The sequence below is a fragment of the Dipodomys merriami genome, unplaced genomic scaffold, assembly GCF_024711535.1.
Source record: "Dipodomys merriami isolate MVZ:Mamm:240054 unplaced genomic scaffold, mDipMer1.0.p SCAF_82, whole genome shotgun sequence".
NCBI lineage: Eukaryota > Metazoa > Chordata > Mammalia > Rodentia > Heteromyidae > Dipodomys > Dipodomys merriami.
In genome coordinates, this window is record NW_027206424.1 from 5695806 (window position 1) to 5703142 (window position 7337).

Below are 7337 nucleotides of genomic sequence, written 5' to 3' on the forward strand. Positions count from 1 at the left end.
CGCAAGCTGAGGGCAGGACTGGCTGCCGGGCCGTGCTGAGCCTGGTCCTGTCTTACTGCCCAGGTCGGCTCTGGTGGGGGCACCTTCCCGAGACAAGTGGCGTTTCCTCAGGCGCCAGAGCCTGCGTGGAGCTGCTGCGTTCTCCGTTTGGTAACAGCAGAAGGTGGTGAGGCACAATACCGGACCACATCCTCACAAGACATCGTGGGAAACATGGCCTGGTTTGGAAATGAGTCTGCAGATGCGACTGAAGTAAGGGTCTGAGATATGTGGTCCTGGACTCAGGGGGGCCGGGTGTGCTGCTGTGCATCCTTACAGAAGAAAGGAGGAAGGAATTTGAGACTGAAGAGAGCAGGTCACGGGAAGATGAGGCCGAGTGTGCAGGGACGGGCCCCAGGCCGGGGAGCCTGGAGCCAGGGCCTTTAGAGGGAGAGGAGCCACTGCACCCTGACCTACTACTTCTGGGCTCCAAACCTTGAGAGAGTACGCCCACGGCCTCTGGTGCGCTGTGGCAAGCTCTGAGATCTCTAAAGATGATGGAGCCTCTGGTGAGCTGTGGCAAGCTCTGAGATCTCTAAAGATGATGGAGCCTCTGGAGAGCTGTGGCAAGCTCTGTGATCTCTAAAGGAGATGGAGCCTCTGGGGAGCTGTGGCAAGCTCTGAGATCTCTAAAGATGATGGAGCCTCTGGGGAGCTGTGGCAAGCTCTGTGATCTCTAAAGATGATGGAACCTCTGGAGAGCTGTGGCAAGCTCTGAGATCTCTAAAGGAGATGGAGCCTCTGGAGAGCTGTGGCAAGCTCTGTGATCTCTAAAGGAGATGGAGGCTCTGGGGAGCTGTGGCAAGCTCTGTGATCTCTAAAGATGATGGAGCCTCTGGGGAGCTGTGGCAAGCTCTGTGATCTCTAAAGATGATGGAGGCTCTGGAGAGTTGTGGCAAGCTCTGTGATCTCTAAAGATGTTGGAGCCTCTGGGGAGCTGTGACAAGCTCTGAGATCTCTAAAGATGATGGAGCCTCTGGGGAGCTGTGGCAATCTCTGAGATCTCTAAAGGAGATGGAGGCTCTGGGGAGCTGTGGCGAGCTCTGAGATCTCTAAAGATGATGGAGCCTCTGGGGAGCTGTGGCAAGCTCTGAGATCTCTAAAGGAGATGGAGGCTCTGGGGAGCTGTGGCAAGCTCTGTGATCTCTAAAGGAGATGGAGGCTCTGGGGAGCTGTGGCAAGCTCTGTGATCTCTAAAGATGATGGAGCCTCTGGAGAGCTGTGGCAAGCTCTGAGATCTCTAAAGGAGATGGAGCCTCTGGGGAGCTGTGGCAAGCTCTGTGATCTCTAAAGATGATGGAGCCTCTGGGGAGCTGTAGCAAGCTCTGTGATCTCTAAAGATGATGGAGCCTCTGGGGAGCTGTGGCAAGCTCTGAGATCTCTAAAGATGATGGAGCCTCTGGGGAGCTGTGGCAAGCTCTGAGATCTCTAAAGGAGATGGAGGCTCTGGAGAGCTGTGGCAAGCTCTGTGATCTCTAAAGGAGATGGAGCCTCTGGGGAGCTGTGGCAAGCTCTGTGTCTGGGAACATGAGCCTGGTGGATGTGGTCCTGCTAGCTCAGCTGTGATCCCAGCGAGGAGCAGCCCAGCGGAGTGCCAGTCCCAGCAGCCTCCTCCAGTGAGTCTCTTGCCCTTGCTTGCCATGACTGGGGGAGTTGGCACATGAGGAAGCCCAGGGCCAAGGGGGGTTGGCAGGCTGCGGTGCTCACTTGAAGCTGCTACAGGCAGAGAGGTCAGTTCTGACCCAAGAACCCTCCCCACCTAATCCTGGACACAACCTGGCAGTGCTATTACTGCAATTGCCTAGGCTGAACTGGCCGGGCACAGAGGAGTAGGGAAACGCACCCTCAGCATCCTGGCGAGGGCAGGGTACCCCAAGGGGCCCAAGGTCTCCCTGTCCAGTGCTGGTTCCATCTCAAAAATATCCTACAGGCAGATAGACGTTGTGGCGCGTGCCAGTAATCTCAGCACTTGGGAAGCTATTGCAGGACTGAGATTTAGAGTTCAAGACCAAGCTGGCGTACATTGTAAGCTCCAGGACAGCATGGCTACACAACGAGACCTTGTCTCAAAAATCAAAAGAAAAATATTGACGAGAATGCCATACACAGGGAGTTATATCAGTGCTGCTTTCAGGCCGGGCCTCACTGGCTCGGAGTGAGTCTTGAAGGTAGATGCTTCATCTGTTGCTAGGCAGCTTTCTGGGAGTGGCTGCATCCTGGTTTATGGAAGAACTCCGGGTAGTCACAGACTCAGGTCGTGATGCACAGACCTAAAAGCAGTGATGTAGAGCTGGATGGGAATAGAATTTAGTCATGCAGGGTCAAACCCAGCCTTCTCTGGGCATGCAATTGATTTTTTCTTTTAGTAGTAGAGTTTGAACTCAGGGCCTCAAGCTGGCTTGGCTGGGTCACTCGTCCAGCCTGACCTCTGCTAGTTGTTTTGGAAATAGTCTCTTGAATGTTTCTACCTGGGCTGGCCTTGGACTTCGATCCTCCAGATCTTGTTCTCCTGAGTCAGGATTACCGATAGAAGCCATCAGCACCTGGCAGGACTGATTTCTTTTTGGGGGGAAACTAACACACTTTTCCCGAGGAGCTGCACTTTTGTGTTCCCATTGCTCTCAGGAGGCTTTTCTCTTGTCATCAGTGCCACTCTACTAGGTGTGCAGTGGTTTTCATGTCCGTGTCCTGAAGGGCTAGTGATGGGCATCAGCACCGTTTACACGCACACGTCTATGTTCTTGCTCATTTCGTCTGGGCCCTCCTTTGCCGGTGTAGATGCAAAGCCTGTGCTGATGGTGTCCAGACCCCACTGCACCTGGGTGGCGGCCAGCCCAGCGCTCTTAGCCTCGCCTGGACCCCAAAGACGCAGACCGTTTGTCTTCCACTGCTCTAACCCTGTTCCATGTACCACATTGACCCATTTTGAGTTGGTGTTCATGTGGAGTCACGCTCATTTTTTCTGCCCACCAGCGTAGTTTGCTAAAAAGCTGTTTCCCCCACTGAATTCCCTCTGTGCCCGTGTCAGAAGTCAGCCGACCACGTCTGGGGCTTTACTCCCGGGTTTTCTCTCCCATTCCGGCACTCAGTGTCCACCTCCCACGCAAACGGCCCTTCTGAGCCTGGACAGTGCTGGAATCTGACAGACCGACCCCTCCCGTTTCATTACTCATTTCCTTAACCTTTAGAACAATTGTATTTATGACTAGGAGATCTGGTGTGGTTTTTATAGAAATTGTGTTAAGCTTATGTATCAGTTTTGAGAAAACCTCCTTGGTTAAACCTTCCACTCACTGAACACAGCACACACTTCTGTACGTCTTTCCTGATTACCCTCCTCAGAGCGTTGTAGCTTTCACATAGGAATCCTGCCTTAGTGGACTTATTACCAGTCAGTCTCCTTCCCTTTCCCCTCCCTAGTGTGATTCCTATGATATTTCATCTTTTATATCAGTTTCCACACCTTTGTTGCTAACATAGAGAAATATAATGGATTTTGTATGTTGTTCTTATATCCAGAAACTTTGCTATTCATTCTACTTTTTTAATAACATCATTTGGGATTTTTGGCATAGGTGATCTCATCATCTTTAACTACAGGCAGTTTTATGTCTGTTTTTCTCGTCTAGGCCTCCGGTTCCGTCCCTCGCCTGTGACATTGGCTGAAGTTCCAGCATACGCTGAATCCACATTTGCCTGTAGTGAACATTGTGGCCTAAGGGAAAGCATTCCGTTTTTCACTGGTACGTAGGGTGTGTTGGTACAGTTTCAGTGTTTGGTTTCTAGATGATGTTTTTCAGGTGAAGGTTTGCCTCTATTTCCATATTTCTGAGAATTTTTATCCTGAATGTGTGGGGACCTTTTCAAATGTTTTTTCTGCATCAGTTGCTATGAATGTGAGTCTGCTTCTTTAGCCCGTGTTTACGGTGGGCTGCATGGTTTGGTTTCAAGTATTGTTGAATTCGATTTACCAACACTTTGTGAGGGTTTCTGTCCCTGTGTACTTGAGCAATGTTGGTCTCTGGCTCACTCTGGTATGGTCTTTGGTTCTGGTATCTGATATTACATATTCTGGTAATATATATATATATGTGTATATATATATATATATATATATATATATATTGCTAGTTTCATAAAAGAAATCAGGAAGTCCTCTTTTCTGGAAGAGTTTGTAGAAAATTGGTGTTAAATTTTTTTTAAATGTTTGGCTGAATTCCCCAGTAAACCATCTGGGCCTGGAAATATTTTAGGAGTCTTTTAATTATGAATTATATATCCTTCCTTCCTTCCTTCCTTCTTTCCTTCCTTCCTCCCTCCCTCCCTCCCTCTCTCCCTTCCTTTTTTTCCTCCTCCCTCCCTCCCTCCCTCCCTTCTTTCCCTCCTTCCTTCCTCCCTCCCTCCCTTCTTTCTTTTCTTCATGGTGGAGAACCATGGCCTTGCACCTGTAGTCAAGCACTCTTGTAGGGAGCCAAATCTCCTGTCCTTTGTGTTTTGTTGGTTGGTTTGGTTGGCTAGTTGGTTTTCAAGATAGGATCTTGCTATGCTGCCCAGATTAGTCTAGAACTCACTACGTGGTGAAGTTACCAAATGTATGTATATTGGGTTGTGTCTTTTTATTATCCTTTTGATATCTGCAAGGGCTCTTTTTGTTCATTTTAAAAATTATCTTTACAGAGGTTGGAGATGTGACTCGGTTGCTAGAGTGCTAGCCAATAAGTGAAGGCATCAGGTACCGAGTTCAAATCCTGATTTCAGAACTTAAAGGGGTTTCAGTACATCTTGATTCGTGTCAAGCCCTTTTTCCCCCTTAATATTAGTAACTGGTATTTTTTGGTCAGTCCTTCTGGTAGTTTGTCAATTTTAGTTATTTTTTCCAAGAACCATGTGATGTTTTCTATATTGCTTTTGTTTTCATTTTTATTGATTTCATTTCTTTATTATTTCCTTCTACTCACTTTGTTCTTATTCTAGGTTATTGAGGTAGGAGCTCAGACCATAGGTTGAAGCACTTCCCTTTTCTAATGTGTTTCTTGGCACAGCTTTGCTGCATACCACACATTTGATGTGCTGTTTAATTTCCTTTTCTTTTGGAGGTATTGGGGTTTGAACTCGGGGGCCCCTGCTTGCAGAACCACTCTGTCATCGGAACCACCTTTTAATGTCTGCTGTGATACCATGCCAACGCTTCTCCCCCTTCCCACCCTGGGGGCTGGCGCAGAGGCATGGAAGGATCTTAAAGGGATCTAGAGGGAGGCTGAGGGGGTTCTGGGCTCGTGTGTGCACCCAGGGCTCGGTCAGTGCGGTCTCAGCCAGGAGGATGGTCAAGAAGGGGTCTTTGGGCTGGGCCAGCCTTGGAGGCCTGACCAGACCGGAAGGCCTGAGAGCCAGTGGGCTTCCTGTTCCCACCCCTGTGTCCAGGCCGAGGGAGGAGCTGGGAGGCCTCCAAGGAGCCCATGTGGGCGGGCCAGCTCAGCCCCACTATCACACAGAGCCAGCCCAGGCCCCCGGCCTCCCCCAGCACGGCCTCCCCCAGCTTGGACCTCCCTCTGCCCAGCACAGGCCTCTGCCCTTTGCAGGCCTCCCCCAGTGGGGCTTGACAGACCTGTTCTTTCAGCTTTGAGTTTCCTGTTGCTTCTCCCAGCTCGCGTTCCCATCAGCCAACCTTCTGTCTGGAGTGCTGACATGTTTTCTTCCAAGTCTCCATGATCTGGTTCTGCCAGGTGCAGACCTCTAGAGAGGTCCTCTAGGTTTGGGCCAGGCCCTGCACACCATGAGAGACCCCTTGTCCACTCTTCCATAGCTGTCTGCCGGCGCTGCTGCTGCGGCTTCCCGGATGACTGTGAGTTCTGATGTGGAGAAGGACACAGAGTATGGACCTGCTCACTACAGGAGACAGTGGCTTGCAGGAGCCCAGTGGGGCCCTGCCTGGGTGACGGGGCCACTGGGGCCCTGCCGGGGTGACGGGGCCACTGGGGCCCTGCCAGGGTGACCAGGCCACTGGAGCCCTGCTGGGGTGACGGGGCCGCTGGGGCCCTGCCGGGGTGACCAGGCCGCTGGGGCCCTGCTGGGGTGACCAGGCCGCTGGGGCCCTGCTGGGGTGACCAGGCCGCTGGGGCCCTGCTGGGGTGACCAGGCCGCTGGGGCCCTGCCGGGGTGACAGGGCCGCTGGGGCCCTGCCGGGGTGACAGGGCCGCTGGGGCCCTGCTGGGGTGACCAGGCCGCTTGGGCCCTGCCGGGGTGACGGGGCCACACGTCCAGTGAGCATTAACACAGCTTGCAGCTTTTTCTGCTTTTGTGGTATTGGCTTTAAGATGCCTTTGGATTCCTGAAAATAGCTGGGGTATTTTAGCTCTCCTGAGGATAAAACCAAGCTTTGCAATCGAATCATATTTGTGGCATTTGATATGTGAAAATGAATGTCAAATCAAATCACAGAGGATGTTTTCTTCATGGAGGTACAGCGAAACCATAAACCTAAAACTTTAAAGTGAAATTCCTTCTAGTAGAGATTGTCTAACTTTCATTTCGTCGTTATTGAAATCTCCGTCTTCCAAACAGCAGGGTATTTCTGCTTGCAGCCAGCCGAGCACACAGGACTGTTTGCCCTTCTCCCTGACGCGCAGCTCGGCCGTCGTCTGCCTGGCTGTCCCATCTACTGATCCTCGGCCGTCGTCTGCCTGGCTGTCCCATCTACTGATCCTCGGCCGTCGTCTGCCTGGCTGTCCCATCTACTGATCAGAAAGGCACTGAGGCCTCCAACCATTCCTGAAGGCCCTCTTATTCTCACTTCTGTCAGCTTTATGCCTCACTTATTGGTCTGTTATTGGTGTGTAAATGTTTTTAATTGCCCATTTGCTGCTCTGAATCTTTTATTAGTGTGAACTGTCTTTTTGTCTCCTAGAGCTTGTCTAAAGTGGGTTTCTTGCGGACAGCGCATAGTTAGGTCATGTGTCACTATCCATTTTACAGTCTCTGTTTTGCTGTTTCATGGAGAAATACATGTGCACTTAGATAAATGGGGCTTTTGTTTGTCATTTTCCCACTGTTTTTGGTATGTGTTACAGCTTTTGTCCTTCATTTTCTGCAAAATGATCTTTTGTGCTTGTTTGACTTTCTTGTAGTGAAACACTTTGGCTTGTTTCTCGTTCCTGTTTGCGTTGCTCTCTCTCTATTGTCTTTGTGGTTGCCATGGGGACCACACCAAACCCCTGCATGACAGCACTCTGATTTACATCCACTTCAAGAGCAGAGGGAATGTCTGCCTTTCACACCCCATCCTCCCTGTCAGCGTGCAA

General features: G+C 50.8%; 1 long non-coding RNA gene across 1 annotated transcript in view; it reads left to right on the forward strand.

Moving 5' to 3' along the window:
* Positions 1 to 7058, forward strand: part of LOC138819864 (uncharacterized) — a 46827-nt gene extending 39769 nt beyond the window's left edge. The window contains exons 2-3 of the long non-coding RNA XR_011369656.1: positions 3669 to 3782; positions 6601 to 7058. This is a non-coding gene — a long non-coding RNA (uncharacterized lncRNA). The remainder of the gene's footprint in view (positions 1 to 3668; positions 3783 to 6600) is intronic.
* The last annotated feature ends 279 nt before the right edge of the window (positions 7059 to 7337 follow it).